This window comes from Pantherophis guttatus, chromosome 6 (genome assembly GCF_059756535.1).
Source record: "Pantherophis guttatus breed Tessera chromosome 6, ASM5975653v1, whole genome shotgun sequence".
Taxonomy (NCBI): Eukaryota; Metazoa; Chordata; class Lepidosauria; order Squamata; family Colubridae; genus Pantherophis; species Pantherophis guttatus.
In genome coordinates this window covers 21,238,127-21,259,719 of record NC_142068.1, presented here as the reverse complement: position 1 = coordinate 21,259,719, position 21,593 = coordinate 21,238,127, and positions in this window count along the sequence as shown.

The following is a 21,593-nucleotide window of genomic DNA, read 5'->3' as shown; positions in this document are numbered from 1 at the left end:
TATCCTTCCCCTGCCTTGTCCATCAAGCCACACCATGCCCACCAAGCCACACCCACAGAACCGGGAGTAAAAACATTTGGAATTCACCATTGCACAGACCCGCAGTCACAGTGTTTCTAAACAGTTTTCTAAAATGTTTGGAACACTCCTATTTTTAGAAATGGACCATTCCGGTTGTGAATAGCTTTTGCTTTCCCACCAATAAGAGTGTGTGCAGCATTGCGCTTGCATCAGTTATTTGGTGCTTTCTGAAACAGCATTTGAATTTGAGTTTTGGTCATTTTGATCGCAGATCTTTGTTAACATATATATTTTTTATAATGTCAGGGCCACATTTTCTGCCAAAAAGAGTGTGATTTGGTAATCCAAACTTCAAAGAAACTGTTCTAAACTGGTGTGGAGAAGCAGAAAGTGATCTGAGAGAAGTGGAATCGGATTGTGACAAAAATTTTTGTAATGGATGATGAAGAACCCGCCACTGCCAATTCTGACATCAGCGATGATGAAGCTCCCAATGAAGTTGATGATGAGGTACAATCTACGTCTTGCAACAATTTATATGGCAAGAACAAATTCAAATGGTCTTCTGCACCCTTTGGAAGCAATCGATCGAGAACCGCTAGTCATAATATTGTTGCGCCTGGACTATGGCCAGCAGCTAGAAATCTTGGAAATTCACCTCCTCCCCTAGAGATTTAGAAATTATTATTTTCTAAAGAAATTATTAGTGCCATCATTCAGTGGACCAATGTAAAAATTAGAGAAGAAAGATTGAAGTTCAAGGATGGAAAAACAGAAAGTGACCTGGGCGATGTGGATTTGATAGAGATCAATACATTTTTTTGGTTTACTGCTCTATACATCAAATTTTAGAGCCAACCATGAAAACATTGAATGTTTTTTTGCTACTAAGGTCATTACGACTTATGCCTGTTGTTAAGGATTAAGACAACTTGCTTCACTGAGGCATTTCTGGGGGAAAAAAATCATCTGTATGATCATGGCATGATTTGAGATGAATACAGTGAAACAGGGTGAACTATAAGGTTTTACACTTTGGCAAGAAAAAGGCTATACAGGTACAGACTAGGTCAAACTTGGCTCAATGCCAGCAACTGTGAGAGGGCCCTTCGAGTCAAAATGGACAATCACTTAAATATGAGCAACAGTGTGGGGCAGCAGTGATAAAAGTCAATGCAATCTTAGCCTGCGTTAATACAGGGATAGAGTCAAGATCACACAAAATATTAATACCACTTTATAAAGCCTTAGTAAGACTATATCTAGAATATTGCATCCAGTTTTCGTCACTACATTACAAAAAAGATGTTGAAACTCTGGAAAGAGTGCAGAAAAGAGCAACAAAGATGATTAGGAGGGTGGAGACTAAGAAATATGTAGAACAGTTGCAGGAATTGAGTATGTCTAGGCTAGAGAAAAGAAGGACTGGGAGAGATATGATATCAGTGTTCCAGTATTTGAGAAGCTCTCACAAAGATGAGGGGGATAATTATTTTCTAAAACAGCAAGAAAAGCAAGACAAGAGTGAATGGATGGAAACCAATCAAGGAGACAAGCATCCTAGAACTAGGGAGAAATTTCCTAATGGTGACAACAATCAACCGGTGGAATGACTTGTCTTCAGAAGTTGTAGGTGCCCCATCACTGGAGGCTTTCAAGAAGAGATTGGACAGCCACTTGTCTGAAATAGTATAGACTCTCCTGTGGGTATAGGAAGTTGGATTAGATGACCTCCAAGATCCTTTCCAACTCTGTTATTCTGTGTTCTATCAATGTACATCTCAGATTCTTTGTGAGAACAGAATCTTAAACCTAAATTTTCTCATTGCATTGGAGGAAATAAACTCAACCTTTAATATTCCAGTTTAGTCAGTGATTTATACTGAATCTCTGAAGGTCTGTTTGTTCTGTAGGAGAAACTGTAATCATTTCTATAGTTCTATACCTACCTGTAAATACACTTTCTCACTTTTATTTATATACAGTATTCAATGAAACAGAAAGGAAAAGAGAGAAAGAAATATCAAAAGAGACAATGTAATTACATCAAGATAAACTGTACAGTATTTATATAGGGACTTCTCATGCATATGTATATATGACTTCTTTGCATAACACTTTCAATAAAGGATAATTGCAATCCATTGCAATTGTCCACAAATAATCTTTATTTATAGACAACTCTTTCATAGCATATAGATAATATCAGGCCTTCAATACACTGGGTAACTGGCCCATGCATTTATCTTATCAAGGTGGAAGAACTAATGTCTTGGCAATAATAACCTGGCATGGGTCAAGGTTATTGCAGGAACCATCTCATCCCATGGGACTGGCCAATTCCACTTGTCATAAGGGCTGGAAAGCTGAGAAAGGATCATACGGGCTAAGTATAAAGTATGGTGACTTTAAGCCCTCGGTAAAAGGAACAGAATTCCCATTCCTCAACATTTAAGACTGGGGAAAAAAACCTGTGTCACTACCACCTTCATTGATAAGAAAGATACAGTTTAAAAAGGATAAAAGGGAAACCTGTACTATTAGAAGGGGCGGACTCAAAATCTTAATAACCAAGGAATTTCAGCTTGTGGGCTCTAAGAAAACAGCCTTCTCTTCCATGGCTCTCACACTTTGGAACATTGTGCCCATCAAGCTGAGATCTGAACCCTACTCTCTTGGCCTTTTAAAAAGGCCTGACAACTTGGCTCTGCCAACTGGCTTGGGGCACCAATAGGAGTGTCTGACTCTGGAGGAATTTAGCAGAAGATTCCACTTCCAGCCTGTTTATGCATTGTTTTTTTTCCCTTATCTAGTTATTTTTTGTTTGTTTGTTAATTTTAATGTTTTAATTTTTATTCCTCAATGTTTTTATGGTTTCATGTTGTGCTTTTATGATGTTGTAAGTTGCCCAGTGAGATGGGTGGCATATAAATTTAATAAATAATAATAAAATAATAACATCATTGGCATTGACAAATCCACTATCAGTCAATGGCAAAAGGCAGCTTTACTCAGACTAACTTACATCCTGCATATCTCTACATCAGTGGTAGGATGCTGCCAGTTTGGACCAGTTAGGGAGAACCGGTAGTTTTTGCCAACCCAGCAGTTTGAAATAAGGCAACGGTGAGCAGATAGATGGGTAACCACTTAGATGGACAAGTTAATGGCGGAACCCCCAACTGGGACTCCCCAAACAACAGTGATGCCACTGGCTAATCTTTTCAACCCAAAAAAATGCATTGGTGCTCCTGACATAACAGTAGTAATAGTACAGGTTTCCCTTTTATCCTTTTTAAACTATATCTTTCTTATAAATGAAGGTGGTAGTAACACAGGTTTTTTTTCCCAGTCTTAAATGTTGAGGAGTGGGAATTCTGTTCCTTTTACCCAGAGCTTAAAGTCACCATACTTTATACTTAGCCCGTATGATCCTGTTGGAAGAAAGCTCCTTCTAGGTTCTGCTCCAAGTGGGGAAACAGACACTGGAAACATGGAGACTGCTTGGAAAGATGGTTTAATGGTGGACGGGATCACATGGCTTGAGTTCCTGAACAGAAAAGGGGCAGATACAGTAAATCCTTGGGTTTTTATGCTCTCTCTGGCTCTGCATTGGGGCCCCGAAAGAGTATCCTGATTGGTTGTCAGACTCCCAGGGGGTGGGGGCCTTGCTGGCTGATGGTCACATGTGCTTCCCAGGTCACATGTGGTGAGTTTCTGCTGCTATTGTGTGAGGGCTAATCCTATCTTTGTTGGATCTTTGGCAATTCCTACTATGGCTCTGCCTGAAGGAGGCAGATCTTTGTTATGTAGAATAGACTGGCCCAGGCCTTAATGGCCCATTGACAAAGGGTGGGGGGCAGGAAGGTGGGAGCTGCTTTGTCTGTAAAATATGCTTCTCCATTTCTCATCCAGGGAAATATAATATTCTGCCTTTTTCATATTTCCTAAAATATTTCACTCTTCCAGGAAAGGGGTGGGTGCTAACTTCCTACAATCCTTTCTCAGCTTTCCAGCCCTTATATTTCACTAGGTGCTGCTTCTTTAAACTTTAGCACTTAGCTTAGCAACTCTTCATAGTTATGCCAGTCAGTAAAAAAATAACTTTGCAATTAGTCCTTATATTACAACTTTGCAAGATCTGTAAAGAAAAAAAAACTGAATTAAGACTGTAAGCACATTCTTGGTTTCACTTAGTGACTGGCTTTACAACAGAGTTGCTAGTCCCAATTGTGATTGCTAAATGAGAACTACTTCTACTGGGTTGTTTCTCCCTTTGTAGGAAGGAAAACACAATTACTTATTGTTGGTTGGTTGGTTGTAGCTAATCTGCCTGTTTGTAAAGCTTGTGTAAACCTTGCTATTCCTTTCTCCAAGCGTCTTGCCTAACTTCACCTAGGATCACCTTCTGCTGATATTACTTCTCCTTTTTTCTTTGTAGCAACACCCAACTCCTTTGCCTTCAGTGTCTCTCTTTGATCTCCTTACAGAACAGATGCAGGTTCTGTAGGGGGTGGGTTCTACTCACTTCCACTACTGGTTCACAATGAGAGTGCATGTGCATGCATGCACAGAAGCTTCTGCGCATGCACAGATCGTTCATGATGATGTCCAGGCAGGTGGGCTGAGCCTCCTGCTGCCATTACTACCAGTTTGCAAGAATTGGACTGAACCAGGAGCAACCCACCACTGATGTAGTCCCTTGCTCTTTTGGTACCATTAACCACAATCCATAGAGAATAGAATAGAATAGAATAGAATAGAATAGAATAGAATAGAATAGAATAGAATAGAATAGAATAGAATAGAATTTTTTATTGGCCAAGTGTCATTGGACACACAAGGAATTTGTCTTGGTGCATATGCTCTCAGTTTACATAAAAAGAAGAAAGAAGGAACACACTTAAAGGGGTGGCAAACTTAGATTTGCAGCTTTGCTTCCTCTCACCCTTAAGTATGTCATGGGATGAAGAGTACTTTATTATTTGGCAGCACAATATATAAAACACTGCTAACTTCAAAAGATTAAGCAGATTTTGAACAAGTTATAACATGAATAAGGGAGACCACCACGAAGTAACAAAGATGTACTTGGGAAAGTTGCAAGGGGAAAAAAAAGACATCAATAAAAAACTGCTTCCATATTGTCACAAAGACAGCTATGGGGTTGAGTATGTCCATGAAGTTCCCAGAAGTAAGGCTAAATCTGCATAATTAAAAAAAAAAATTCAAGAAACACATGTTCATCATACTGAATGTTACCATTGCAAATACATCTCAGAATACCAAGCAATATAAAGAGTGAACTTCGAACATATTTTTTTTTCAATAGTTGCATATTCTACAAGATCCAAATTAGATATGGCTTCCAAACATCTGTAGTTCCAAATTTCAATACCTTTCAATAGTAATTATATTCTAACAGGTTATTTTCTATTTGTCTCTAGGAAGAAAAAAATAACATCCCTACTTCTAGTGAAAACAACTTTTAGAAAAAGGCCAGTGGCATGTTTTCTAGAAAGGCAGATGGGGTATTACCAAATAATTCCAATTTCACCTGATTAAGTGTAAATCACCTTCTAAATTCTATTGTGTCCCTCTTTATTATCTTTGCTCATTTCCTACCATATGAAATTGAGAAAATATTAACATGTCACAGGTTCCATATTTAGTCATAGTTCAGAGAAATCATTTCTGCATTCATAAATCATTCATTCTGCTTCATTTGCTCTCTCTCTCTCTTTCTCTCTCTCTCTCTCTGCTTCACTATATGCATTTCCTTTAGGGGAAACACAGCTTTTCTGCATGAAAGCTTCTGTTGTGTTTTGATTTTGGGAAAATATCATATACAATAATTATTTTTTTTCCTTAACTGAATGAAGCTGAAGTTCAATAGCTGGAAATTATATGCATATTTGTTTCATTTTCTGCAGTCATATCTATTTCTTGATTCTTTTAATCTTGCATTTTTTGAATGTGATATTTCCATTCACATCCTACTATCTAGTAACTATAAAAATACTGCTTTGAGTATAGATCACAAAACATAAAATAAGAGAGAATCCTATAATGGGCACCTTTGAGGTTAGTATTGACTCTTTATGACTGTCTGACTATATCCCACAGTTTTTTTGCCAAGTTTTTTCAGCAATGTTTTGACATTTCTTTTCTACCTTGAGCTGAAAGAATAACTGTTCCAAGCTCATCCAGCTGCTTTAGTGCCCAAGGTATGACTAGATTTCTAACCTAATTTCTTAACTACTACACCAAACTGGCTCTCATAGCATCAGTAAGACCAGGAGTGGGCTGCTGGGGGTTTGCAGGGGTTTGGGAGAACCTCTAGCTAAGATTCTGCGCAGTTTGGAGAACCCCCAAATCCCACTCCTAGCTGGCCCTGCCCACCCTGCCCCACTCCTCACAGGAGTCCCCATGCTGCCCCTTTTGGATGCAGGTAAGTGCAGGGGCTCTACCAGAAGTTTAGGAAGGCCAGAAACAGGCTCCAGAGCCTGGGGAGGCTGTTTTCACCCTCCCAGAGGCTCGAGGAAAGCCTCCGGAGCCCAGGAAGGGCAAAAACGCCCTCCCTGGGCACCATGTGCAGGAGGCTGACTAGGCCACGCCCCACCCCCCATGGCTATATCCACCCAGCAACCGGGCAGAAAACCCCTTGTTAAAATTTTTGAAGCCCACCCCTAAGTAAGATGAATCAATGAATCAATCTAAAATTCAAAAAACTAACATATGATAATTTTCCATGCTTTTCTATCCCTTAGAAGAAAAGCAACTGTTTCAAGTAATGTTCTACTACCAGAGAGATATGATAAAGCGATAGATAAACTACCTAGCTAGCTTACCTAGCTTGCGTTCTTACCTAGATTGCATTCTTACATCACATACTTTCCTCCATTCATGAAAGAGGAGGAAATATTGTTTAAAATCAGTTGTCCCCAGCCCCAAATGATCCCAGTATCAATGCTTCCATCATGGTGGAATAATAGCTTGTTGCTGCTGCCAATGGGAAGGGATTTAGAAGGAACACATGAACCAGAAGCAGATGCTCCAAGCATGTTGAAACTGGGGCAGAGTCTAATGGGCTTTGACAATAACCTTGAGGAACAGGGCGAAGAGCTGAAATCTGAGTCCAAAGCAGGAATTCGTGAAAACCTTGAGGAACAAGGCAAAGAGCTGCAACCAAGAGAATGATCAGATAAGAGAAATCTGAAGCCACCTAAATATAGCTGTGCTATAATTGTTCAATCAACTTCATTTCTTTTGGCCCTGTTCATGGACTCCATTGCAATATTCTTCCAATTGTTTCTCCAATGGAAATTTTGATATTGTGGAAGTTTTTTCACAAGCTCAATATTTATCAATTAAGAAATTTTCCTGGGTGAGATTGTATCTCTCCAGGAAACAAGAAAATAATAGGGCATAGAGGCGCAGAGCCTCATAGATGAGTTGAAGGTGACAGGCAGGTAGCTGGCCAATTGGAACCAAACCAGTTGCCAATCTCTAAATTCCAATTCTCCATGTAAGGTATCATATCATATTGGAAGTTTTTTTTTCCCCCTGTGAAAAACACTCTTCTGTTACATTACTTTGAATAGGCTTATTATTGCAATAATAGCCTATTATTGCTGCCTAAGGAGCAAGCTATGCTTCAGTGGAGGATTCACTGGAAACAAGTCCTCAAAACCTGGGCCTCTTTAGAGGTGGAGCAAGAAAAGCTCATCAAAAGGACATAAACTCCATAAAAGAGAAGCATATAACAAGATACTAAATCATAATGTAAAAGCTTTTCATCTGCTTCATTTCACAGTGCCTAATATTGTGAAAAGTTTTCTTACAATACCTGCCTAGAAGTACACTTTCCATTTGCCATGTTCTCAGTTTTATTAATGCTCTTCTAAGAGAAGAATGGAATTTGAATTGGTGGTATAGCCCACATACAGTTTCATGTATAATCTATTTATACGAAGGCCAAGCATTTATTTGCAATCATATTCAAATCTAGCTACATAAAGGGCTCTTGAGCTTAAAGTGTTTAGAGCAAGGCAGTTCCACGGAAGAAAAGTATTCCAAGAAAAATCTCATGCTGGCAATCATTAGGAACCAAATATTCTGATTAAGGATTTTTCCATTATGCCTCTAGAAAACATAATTTTAAATATCATTGCCACTTGAATGATACAGAATCTTTAACCAGTAATTAAATATTTGAATAATGGTTCCTGAACAGACCACAGATCAGTTTACATGGTTAAAAGGGGCAAATATTGAGCACTAAAGATACCTGTTACCTCAAAATTTTGTTTTTAATGTTCTTCATATTGATGATTAGATAGTGTTATTGACAAAATGAACATGAATTTGAGCAAACATGGGAAACAGGGGAGGACAGGGTGCTGAGGGTCAAAGACAGTCCACCATGGACTGAACTGTAAGACAAAATATTCAACAGGATGCAGGAAGTGGTCATTTTACCATCATTCATTTGGTACCATTTGAACAGCGCTGGAAAAAAGTGACTTAGTGACTGAACAACAACATATTGAAGATAATCAAGCCTTTATATATCAATTGCACATGATAATTTAGGTATTTTCCTTTAAAGGTTGGACTTGAATAGTAGCTTTAAGTGGGAATTTAAAATGGCATTTAAATTTTAAAAGGCTCAAAATCTCTGCATATCCTGAGATCCTCCAGCCAAATGCTTAAGCTAGTGAATACCATTATACAAAATGAAGACATGCCTTCCCTAGAAGAATTTCTAGTATTCTAAATCTTAAGACAGAGCAGGCAATAAATGATGATAGTGGTCTTGTAGTAGTTAAAATATTCCATCCTATGGGGATCAGGGGGTACCCTTTGGGGAGTTGGCAGTCTGCATGTAACTTATTAAACCTAAAAAAAAAAAAAAACCCAAAAACCCCCCATAGGAGCGTGGTTGGTTGGTTGGCCGGCTGGCTGGCTGCCTTCATCTACCCTCCACCATCCATCCATCCATCCATCCATCCATCCAAAAATAATAACATCAATTTTGGATATTTTGTTTCTAATTTCTGTTAATGCAGTCTTGAAGGAAAAGGGGGAGTCTGAAAATATTTTCTCTCAGGATGTATTTGAAATGACACTTTTGAACTCCTTGGAAACAAATAATTTCCACAATCAGCATCTATTATCTCAGCTAGGCTGTGCTCATACTTGCTGTAAACGTTTAAAAGTGTTTGATGTAAAATTTTACCCTAGGGTGTTTCATTTAATCATTGTACCAAGGACTGAGGGACTGAGAAAATAATAAAGGAGAGTATTGTTGGTAAAACATGGGATATTTTACACAAAATGATGGAATGCATCACTATTATAATTCATAAAGTATAAAATATTACATCATGAATATGCAGGAAACTCTTTGTACAGATTGATACCTTTGAAATTTGCAAGGTACATTTACTTATATTAAAATTCATCATAACGCCTTTCTTAATAAATACTTCTCGTGCAAACATCAGAACAGTTTAATATTATGCCAAAAAGTTCAGGGGTCTAATAAATATTTTGCTGTGTGTTTTTTCATTGAAGCAATGTACACTTACAATTTTATAGCTGCAGATCTGGAAACAGAATGACTTTGGAAAAAGAGATTTGAGGAGGAAAAATATGAATTCTTCAAAATCCTGATAGGGATTTTTTAAATCCATAGTGGACTGAACTATAAGACAAAATATTCAAGGATGCAGGGAGTGGTCATCTTGCCATCATTCATTTAGTACCATTTGAAGTTTCAACAGCACTGAAAAAAGTAACTTGCAAACAGTTCTTGCACTTACAACTAGTAGTGTTTTGAAGGTCATATGATCAAAATTTGGGGGCTTGGCCACTGGCATTTATTTACAATGGTCCCAGGATCATGTGATCGCTGTTTTTGACCTTCCCAGCTGACTTCCGACAAGCCAAGACAATGGGAGAAGCTGGATTTGCTTAATGACTACATAATTCCTCTCCCTCTCTCTCTCTCCTTCCCCTTCTCATCTCTCTCTCCCTCACTATATCTCTTATCTTTCATGTTCTTTAGCCATCCTTTTTCTAAGGTAAGATAAAAAAAATAATAATGAAAATTCTCAATCATTCAGGGCCTGGTTGTCCTAAAGGTGCTTTTCAAAAGGCAATTGGACTTCCTTGGTTTTTTTCCTTGAAAATGTTTCACTTCTCATCCAAGGAGCTTCTTCAGTTCTGGCTGAATGGTGGGAAATAGGAGGATTTATATTCCTTTGCAGTCATCTGGTTGTTAGTTCTCTGAGGGTCCTTAGCTCTCTGAGAGTCATTGAGGCCACTTGGGGATTTACTGTATTCCAGAGTCACCTGAATCAGAGTGAAAATGGGTATGAAATATTCTTGAGATTGCTAAAAGGATTGTGTTGTGGATCTGGCGATAGGTAATGTCATAACTCTCTCCCTCTGTTGAGAGAGGTATGTTCAATTTTAATATAGATGGGCCTCTTTGACCCATCTTTCAAACCAGTGGTCCTTTTTGTCCAAAATGTGGACCTTTGTCTGTCAAATGCAGATAGACTGTTGAATCTTGTCCTGATGGGTTGTTCTCCTGTGTTGGGCCATGTGTTTGTGAAAGTGTTGTTTTGTTTCACCGATGTACAAATCTGCCCATGTCTCACTGCATTATACCATATATTCCACATTGGTCAGTTTTTGTTCAATTGTCAGTTTTCTGTGTGTTTGTCCCTGGAGTAGACAAGCTTTACCTTAATGTATTTTTGGATTTCAAGTGCCCACATATGTCATGTTGGTTGAAAATCCTCCTCAGCTTTTCAGATATTCCTGCAATATATGGAGTGACAACATTGCTTTGTTTCTTGTTCTCTTCTTTGTCTGTTATGGAGGAGTTCCTGCTGGATCTTTTCCTGGATTTGATGAAGGCCCAATTGGGATAGCCATAAATTCTGAGGTCTTCTTTGAAATGTTTCAGTTCTTTTTCTTTTCCCTCTTTGCTGGTAGGCATATTTTCAGCCTGGTGATGTAGTGTTCTGATCACTCCCATTTTGTGCTCCAGTGGGTAGTGAGAATCAAAATGTAAATATTGATCTAGATGTGTGGGCTTTATGGATACTTAGATGTTGAGGCTTCTATCTTCCTTAATGTTTACTGCACAGTCCAGGAAAGCTAGACTATTTTCCAGATGACCAGATGACTGCTAAGGAATATATATTTTTCCATCCAAGAACTAAAAAAGCTACTTGGATGAGGGGCGAAACATTTTCAAGGAAAAAAAAACGCCAAAAAAGTCCAGTTGCCTTTTAAAAAGCATCTTTGGGTAAAAAAAAATAAAACCACTTTCCTGATCATTGTTCAGTCATTCAATTGCTTCCAATTCTTTTATAACCTGAAAACACATAATTTTGCCAAATTGACTGTCAGTAACTGCTTCTTGAAGCTCATGCATATGTCCTCAGTAACAATATTTGTTTTCGATCATCAGCCAGCTGCTATTTTGATTTTTTTCTTCAAGCATTAGAATCTTCTCCATTACCACACAATGGATCCCCATTTGTTTTGTTTCCCTGTTCACGTTATTTCCAACTCTGCAAAATACATTTGGAGGTATAGTGATGAAAACTGTACCCAGTATTTCAAGTATAATTATGCTAAGATTTATGTAAGGACATTTTCCCTGTGTTTTTTACATTGGCCATTTTATTATTCCTCCCATGGAATTAATTCCCTCTGTCTCCCACTCTTCTTAACAGCACAATGAATCAATATTGCAAGCTTTCACGAGTTCTTTAGCATGCATGAATAGGGCAAATGTCATTTTGGGAGCACAGTTAGGTCATATTGGAGAAGGTAGGCATTTCATTTTTTTCTTTAAATCAAATGACATCCTTGGAGTACAGGCATTAATATATTGAAAATAATAATAAACACAAGATTTTCATTTTGGATGGAACAAAGACTAGAAACTCTATTAAAAGAAAAAATGTAGGGGGAATTTCTCATTTAAAAAACCCTTCAAATGTAACTATTAAGTTAAAACCTAAACTAATTTAATATTGTTTGTTTTCCCCTAGGACATGTTGCATTATTAATGAAATTATTTTTTGTCAAACAAAAGGTTTTTAATCATTTATTCATGTTTTTAAATTGATTCAATATTAATTATGTAATGTTATCTATAATTTAATTAATAAACTATATTTCCTAGAGGAACCTTTCCATAGACTACTCATAAATAGAAAGCAAATTATGTATACTGAGTTTCCTTAGCGTGAATTTTCAAGTGTGTCAAGAATGTAGAATGTGCAGAATATTTTTGAAAAGTTAGTTTTGATACATGAAATGTATTTGTTTTAATTAGCATTCATACATCTGGACTGATTTTGCTCCCATGTACTCATTCTGAAATGGATAGCATTATATGAAAGACACCTACAGATTTGTTGAAGAATTTGTAGCTTTTCTTTTGAGATAATATATACATAGATAGCCAATCGCTCTCTACTAACCTTACCTCACAGGGTTGTTGTTGTGAGGAAAATAGGTATATAATGTTTTCCAAATAAAGGATTATTTTCAAGCAATATTCTCCCCCCTTCTCCCTCTCCCTCTCTGTCTCTCTCTGTCTCTCTGTCTCTCTGTCTCTCTTTCTCTGTCTCTCTGTCTCTCTCTCTCTCTCTGTCTCTCTCTCTCTCTCTCTCTCTCTCTCTCTCTCTCTCTCTCTATATATATATATATATATATATATATATATATATATATATACATACACACACACACATATATATACACACACACACACAGACACACCTATATGTATGTAACCAAGAAAAACCTTGGTTACGTAGGGAAAACCTGGCTAGAAGAAAACACACACACACACACACACACACACATACATACATACATACATACATACATACACACACATACCTGTATATATACTTATTGAGTAGCAAAATTATTAGTAACAACAGGTAACTAGGTTTGGAAATTACAACTGAATTTTTAAAAAATGTTTTTCAAAAGAGAAATAAACAAAAACTATTCCATTCATTTTTATGTTTCATACAATTTCAGACCTGCTAGAGAAACAGCAGGTGAAATTTGCCACTAGAATAGAAAGCAGTATCCACATTACTCAATTTGAGTCATCAGAAAGCATCCAAAACCTTCTAGGATTGTATTTAGCAAGTTCCAGTCTTTTGACACAGACCCTGGACTGGACTCAGCTGGCTACAATCAGGTGTCATACAATGTGGCCTTTTCTGCATGGGAATTGAAAAGAACACTGCATGCTGACACATACAATTCTTTTGCTGAACAGTCTCTTGCAGTCTTCCATTGCCAGTTCACATATTTGAAATTGGATCAGAGAGATATTTCTTTTCTGACCAAGATTTATTATTAGTATATTTTACATAGTCAGCTGCTGAAGTTTGGAACATGTACAATGTATATTAATTAGGCCTTAATAGCTGCTTAATTTAGGTTAGGCACTTTAAAAAAATCCCTGTATGATTTTTTTTAAAGGCAAAGTAATTAAGGATTCCCATACATTTTTGCTTCTCAAACATCATTGTAGTTTGCTATAAGGAATTACCTGGTAGCATCTTTTCAAACCCCACAAGTCCAAAATTTTGGGTAAATCTCTTTAAGTTATTTAACCTGTTTGTTATTTGAACTTATTTCTTTCCTTATCCCAAACAACATCTAATCAGCACTGTTAAAAATAGCAGCATAGGGACCTTAAGTGCTGTGCAACGCTGAACAAAGCCCAACATTGATCTATTATCTTGTCATTGGGCACTTGACATCATACTATGGTTCAGTATCTTCCTATTGTACTTGATTGGGTTGAGGTGTAAAACAAGAGTGATTTACAACACTGGCTTCCTGGACATGATCTGTACATCCATTTGAAAGGATGTCTGTCTTGCCTCGCTGTTCTGACATCCTATCATGTGTGGAGATGGTATAACTGTGTCAAAGATCTAATCAAGGCACTATAAAAACATTTGAATAACTTATGGTTCCTTTCCCTCCTCTTCCCTTCTTCAACCATCCTTTCCTTTCCTTTCCTTTCCTTTCCTTTCCTTTCCTTTCCTTTCCTTTCCTTTCCTTTTCTTTCCTTTCCTTTCCTTTCCTTTCCTTTCCTTTCCTTTCCTTTCCTTTCCTCTCCTCTCCTCTCCTCTCCTCTGTTCTTTCCTTCTTTTTTATGAGATGGATTTCTCTTTTGGTGCACAATTAATGATTAACTTCTTTTAGGCTGGTAGACAAGTATTTGTTGGATGAGATGTCTCTATATTTATCTGCTGTTCAGGAAGGAAAGCTCCAGCTGTCAATTTTCTAAATTGCATAGAAAGAAACAGGCTCATTCCTGTAGCATAATCAAATCTCAAATACTCAAAACACAGGATTTAGTACTAGAGGTAAAGATAATGAATGAAGCCTGATTCTTGGTGACTGCAGGGACCCGTTATTCAGTTTTCCTAGGAACCTTACAGAGGGGATACACCATTGGCTTCTCTCTGTGTGTCTGTCTGCATTTATTCATTTCTCTTTTTTCTTTTAAGATTACAGTAGCCATGGAACACTCAAATGGTCAATACTAAGCAAGTTCAACCCTGTTTAGTTTTTTTTATACCTCAGAAAAGGTTGGGTCTCTTTCTATAAATTAAAAACAAAATGATTAAAAAGATGGTCAGAAAGGATAGATAGATGTTTGGAAAAGGAGAAATAAGCCATTACAAAAGACAGAAAGGTTAAAAGGAACAAGCCACATTCAACTATACAATAAAATCACACACACTAAGCTTAACATAAAAAAAAAGTTAATATAAAAGCACTATTAATGCAGCACTGCTCTGCTGTAAGAACTGTCTTAACAGTAATCTAGGATGTTACAGGGATTGGTTAGGGTCAGAATGTGGGTTAGATTTAGGATTAGTTGGTATTTTTTTCTTTTGCTGCTTCGTCAGTTTTCTTTCTGTTACGATGTAAAGATATTGTTTTCAACTAGTTGCTCTTCAACACAATAGCTATAGCATCAGTCAGTATTTTTTGGAGTATAAGGCACTCCTTTTTCCCCCTTAAAGGGGGGTGAAAATTTCGGTGCATTTTATACACCGAATGTACTCCACCCACCCACTGGCCCCCATCCTTTGGCCTCTGCCTCCCAGCAATTTACCTCCTTGCAGCAAGCAGCAAAAAGAAACATCCCATTTCAGCTTCAGCACAGCCTAGTTAGCACAAGTTGATGGTCTGTTGGATTGGCCTCCCGACTCTCAGCTGTTTCAGGCTGCAGATATTACAATTGCCTATTGCTGTGCGAGCATCTGCTGTTTGCTGCAAGGAGGTAAATTGCTGGGAGCAGATTTTTTTTCTTGTGCTAATCAAGCTATGCTAAAAACGAAAATGAAAGGAAAGCAGGCTATTTGCTGTTTGCTGCAATGAGGCAAAATTTCTGGGAGGCAAAGGCAGAAGCAGATTTCTTTTTCTTGGTTTCGTCACCAAAAAAGATAGGTGCGTCTTATAGTCTAGAGCGACTTATACTCTGAAAAATACGGTAACTTGAAAGTTGCTGATTAGCAAGTAAATTGGCCTGTGGCTGCCTGATGCTGCCCCTTTGACTGAATCTTTCATTATCAGGTATGTTTTACTAGATATTAACCAATCTTCAATTTCATCTCCTTGCAGCATGTTGTTAAACTGTTTGACAATAAGCGGATTCAAGCCGGTCAGATATTTCAATCAGAAAACATGCAGTTGATCTTCACCTGATGCTGACCAACTTGTTTTCTTTTATTTTCTTTGCCCTTTTCTCCATCACTTCTTAGAACATGGAACATAGAATAATAGAGATGGAAGGGACTTTGGACCTTGGAAGGGACTTTCTAGTGCAACCTCTGCCTGAGCTGTCCAATCCCCTGCTCAGTGTTATTTGTTGCTTTATTATTCTTTGGTCTTCTTGTTCTTTAACTTCTTTACCTTCAATTATTCTAGCTGGCTTGCCTCTGATCCTAGATTGCTGATCTTATATTCCAATGTGATTTTTCATTTTGATGGTGTGCTGTTTGGTTTCTTATCTAATTTGTCAAATTTGCATCCAAGATATTCAATTTGTTTCTTCTTTCTGGTGCTTATGTTTGATATTACAGTATTGGCCTCTTTTAATACTTGTGCTGTTTCTTTGTAACAAGCCAAAATGTACGCAGTCTCATTCTGTTTCTTTGTGCTATTCTAGATGCTCAATTATCCTTTGTTTTTAGTTAGAGGACTTTGTTCTTTCTGAGTAGAAGGAAGAGGAGATAATGTCTAGTTTGGGAATGAAAAAGATTCAATAGCTCTGTTGATTTTTTTCTACTTCGGACTCCCGCTGGTTTAAGCTACTTTTTGCAAGGTTTTCTTTGCCTTGGGTAGATTTTCGTAGTTTTTCTACTCTAATTCTATTTTTGTGTGTACTTTATTTTTTATTATATATCAACATTAACCTACCAGCCTCTGTTATTTTATTTCTCATTCTAGATATTGTACTTTCCAGAACTAATCTTGTTCTCATTGGGCTTGCTCGGTAATAACGAGTCATTGTTTCTTTGTTTTCAGTCTTCATATATGCAATGAGTAAACAACTTTTCTTCCAGTAGTCCTGCAGGTTGCTCAGCCAACAGTCTTGAGTCCCAAAGCCCATTTGTCACCAGATGTCCTGCAACTCCAATACTAGTGTGGTCTTTGTTGACTCAAGTGACAATCAGTCCTGTATGGTTTTCTATAAATTACACCTCACTAAATTGTTTATTGTTTATAGGAGAAGGACACTTCATCTGGCATCTCTGTTGACACATGTCAACCACTGAACCTCTGACATAAACTATTATCATCCATGCACAGGATTTAAAATAAAGTACAAATCATTAAAACGTTCGAATTGTTGAATTTATAACTAATTATATAATAATAAAAGAAAATGGATATTATTTGTTATACTCGTATAAAGATGGAAAGTTGCTTTTGTATAAGTTACTTTATAGAACCACTTTTGGATTATTATATATGTTTTTTTAGATTTCAATGCACTCTGTTATTTTGGGTAATTAATATAACCAGATTTTTTAAAAAAAATAATCCACAGACAAAACCACTTGTTTAAATCTCTACATTTAATTAAGTAGGTTCACAGTGAGTTGGTTTTATAAGAAAAAACATCAACAGTAACTGCATATATCTTCAGGTTCACAAATTAAATGTTACAGTGATAGTGATTCTACATTTTTCCATTGTTTTGGTGGAAGTTTATTTCATCATGATCCAGGTTAAGTAAAGTTGTAGCTCATTTATTTGCACAACATGTTAATTTTGGTTAGTACTAAAGTTCAATGTCATTTTAGTGACCTGAGGCATTATGGGAACTTAGTCTCTAGAAGTTGTGAATGCTCCAACACTGGAAGTTTTTAAGAAAAGATTAGACAACCATTTATCTGAAATGGTATAGTTTCCTGCCTAAGCAGGTATTTGGACTAGAAGACCTCCAAAGTCCCTTCCAACTCTGTTATTCTATTCTATTCTATTCTATTCTATTCTATTCTATTCTATTCTATTCTATTCTATTCTATTCTATTCTATTCTATTCTATTCCTATTTAGTAAGATAATGGTTTAGTGTATTGTATGGACCCAAATAAATGAATTCTGTACAATAATGTATTGTGTGAATATAGCTAATGTAGTTCAATGTAGTTTGAATCTTCTACCTATCAACTTACTTGCTAAAGAACATTAGAGGTGACAATCTGAATGTCAGGGCTATTATAACACTCAAGCCATAATGATTCAACCAAAATTTAGATCTTCAGTAAGAGTTGTCTCTGTTGTGTCTTTCCTGAAGCATGTTGCTGAAGAAAGAAGAGAAAAGGAACAGGAGGAGGAATAATTATAACATAAGAGACATAATGGGCATCTTCAACCACTTTTAACCTTGGACACAAAAATTGTGAGCTCCAGCCATCACATTGCACAAAGTATCTTTCTGAAGATGTGTGTTGAATCATGGGTCCTTATGACTAATTACAGTTTAATAAGTGCTGCTTATATGCACAAGTTTAATTTTCTTTAATTAAGGCAGGAGATGAATACAGTAAATAAGTAAACACATACAAAAAAAAGAGATGTGAATTCTGAACAGAATGCTTTTTAAATGATGTTATGTATGTTCATCTTGTATGGTTCAACATGCCTCAAGCATAAACCTTATTACATAGTATACATTGGTACCTTTCCTTTTTGGCAGATCTTTTCTTTTCTTGGTTATTGCTGTTCCCTAAAGAACTATTGTCTTCTCTTATAGTATAATTAATTGCTGAACTGTACAAGTAATGAGAATGAATGGATAGTTTCACAAAAATATTTTGCCAGAGTGGAAAAGCCATGTGATAGATATTCTTACTGCAGTTTGCATATCTGGGGTAGAATAGGTAGGTAGCTAGGTAGGTAGGTAGGTAGGTAGGAAGGAAGGAAGGAAGGAAGGAAGGAAGGAAGGAAGGAAGGAAGGAGACTGATCAAGAATTTTGGATTTAGGCAGTGGTGGGTTGCCCCCGGTTTGGACCGGTTCTATAGAACCGGTAGTAAAACCAGTGGGAGGCTCTGCCCACTGACCCCAATGTCATCAGGAAGATTCTGCGCATGTGCAGAAGCATGCACGGCCCCATTGTAGTAAAGGTAAGTAGAACCCACCCCTGGACTTAGGGTAATATAGAATAGGTCAATTATAAGCAGAAAAGCAATAATATATTTCAAAGACTTACATGCACATCAGAATTTATTATAGAATAATAAGGGACATAATCCGAGGGAACTACAACCTGTTTAAATTCTGATCAAATAAACAATCCAAGAGTTTGATAAAACTGCTGCCACTCTTATCAAAGCATGAGCCAAAAAGACTGGTTGTAAAAAAGAGCTTGGAAAACTAATCTGTTTACTGAGAAAAGATTAAAATAATTGGGGAAGTCTGTACCATTTTGAATTATCTATTCATTTTCCCACTTTCTGATTCCTGTAGCATCACTAGGCTTAAAAACACGTATCTGAAGACACATAGATATTTGTATATATTTTGATAGATGATACTTAAAAACATTTTAATGTATTTTTTAAAATCTGAAAATGCACTTTTTTTTATCCTATTAACTTGAAAACAGAATGGGGCAGGCTTCAACGAATAAAAGTAAAAATGTCAGAGATAGAAGAGAAGATGAACTAACTGTTGAGTTACTCATTCCAGAGGGGTGGGATGGAGGTAATAGTTGAGGATAATCTAGAAAAATACTGGTACATTAGAAGAATTGGTCATGTGTGACATTTTTCATTAAGTTCCCTAGTCCAAAGATATAAATGCTCCTGATGACATTCAAACTGGTTAAGAAGTTCACTCGAATATTTAAAACCTTGTGACTTTGGATGGCATTTGTTCTTTGTCAGTTGTGAAGCAAACCAACTAGTGTATTTAAGTGACATTTTAAGATCCATTTATTCATTTTTTAATTGAGATACAACCTAAGTAGCTCATCATTAAATTGCTCTTCCACTGTTTAAGCTTTTACATTCAATGACCTTTGTAATCACGGAAATATTAAATTTAAAAACAGTGAAAAAGTTTTCATGATGTTCTTATATTACATTTATTACTCTAAGAGCAATTCCTGGAACCATTACCTACAATATTCATATACTGTATAGAATAATGGAATTTATAAATGTGACTTTTTCTTCCCTTTCTAATAAAATACAGTACAATTCTCTGCTTGTAATGCCACTTTTACCTTATATAACCACCATGAACTCCCACTACAAATTTAAGTTGAAGTTGTCCACAAGTTTAAATATACAATTATGAAAGCTGCTGCTGCAATTTCATTTAAATGTCAAGGTGAATTTAAAGTGAATTCAAAGCAAAACCAAACTACCCTTTGGTCTGTCCAGGACTCATTAACTTATTTTCTTGATTTTTCAGGCTTTGTTTTGTACAATTCTTATGATCTTTTTTCTTGCATTATGCTCTTTACACTACATAACTCCCAAAACTCTGGGAAGTTTGCAGTTCAAAACACATTGAATAAAATAACACAATGATAAAAAGAAACAACAAATTTAAGTGAGGTATACTGATCAATACGGTATGCTAGGACAAGAAGCCAAGTTGAGTTGTTTGCATATGATGATCCTTGTTATTTCATTTTTGGGATATCATATAGCTTTATGCTAATTAAGAAAACATAAGAACATATGAGTACTCTGTTGAATTGGACCACTGGTCCATCTGCTGGAATCCAGCAGTTGGTTCTTACAGTGACTAACCAACTGCAAAAGGAAGCCCACTGGTTTCTTTGCAGTTGGTCTTCAGAGGCCATTATGCTTTTATCAAGGCTCATAACCATTGATCCTCATGCTTTCCATTAATTGATGCAATTTTTTTTCTTTTTTAAAACCAGCCAGATGTGGTGGTAACCACCACCACATCTCATAGTAGCAAATTCCAATGCATATATGTGTGTGTGTGTGTGTGTGTGTGTGTGTATGTATGTATGTATGTATGTATGTATGTATGTATTTCTCTTTAGCCAGGTTCTACCTACGTAAACCAAGATATTATTTATTTATTTATTTTATTTATTTTATTTAAATTTGTATACCGCCCTTCTCCTGGTGGACTCAGGGCGGTGCACAACCAAGTAAAAAACATCCAATACAAAATTTAAAAATTTAAAAGAATTATACCCTTTGGCCAAAAATTAAGAACCTTATGACTAAAACCCATTAAACAATTAAAAATCTAATATCTCAAAAACGGGGTGGGCCACCCCTGCTTGATGGAAGAGAAAAGTTTTAGGGCACGGCGAAAAGCCCGGAGATCTGATATCCTCCGTATCTCCGGGGCCAAATCGTTCCAGAGGGCAGGTGCTGCCACAGAGAAAGCCCTCCCCCTGGCGGTTGCCAGCTGACACTGCCTAGCTGATGGCACCCTGAGGAGTCCCTCTCTGTGGGAGCGTACTGGCCGGTGGGAGGCTATTGGTGGCAGAAGGCGGTCCCGCAAATACCCTCCGATGCCATGGAGTGCTTTAAAGGTAGTAACCAGTAATTTGAAGCACACCCGGAAGTCCACCGGGAGCCAATGCAGCTCACGCAGGAGAGGTGTCACATGGGAGCGCCCTCTCACTCCCATAATCCCCCGCGCAGCCACATTCTGCACCAGCTGGAGCCTCCGGGTGCACCTCAAGGGGAGTCCCATGTAGAGAGCATTGCAGTAGTCCAGGCGGGAAGTGACGAGTGCCTGAGTGACTGTGCGTAAGGAGTCCCGATCCAGAAAGGGACGCAACTGGTGAATCAGGCGAACCTGATGAAAAGCCCCCCTGGCCACGGCCGTCATATGCTCTTCTAAAGACAGCCGTGCATCCAGGAGGACACCCAAGTTGCGAGCCCTCTCCGTGGGGGCCAATAACTCGCCCCCAATAGCCAGCGATGGCGCCAGCTGGCTATATCGGGACACCGGAAGCCACAGCCACTCAGTCTTGG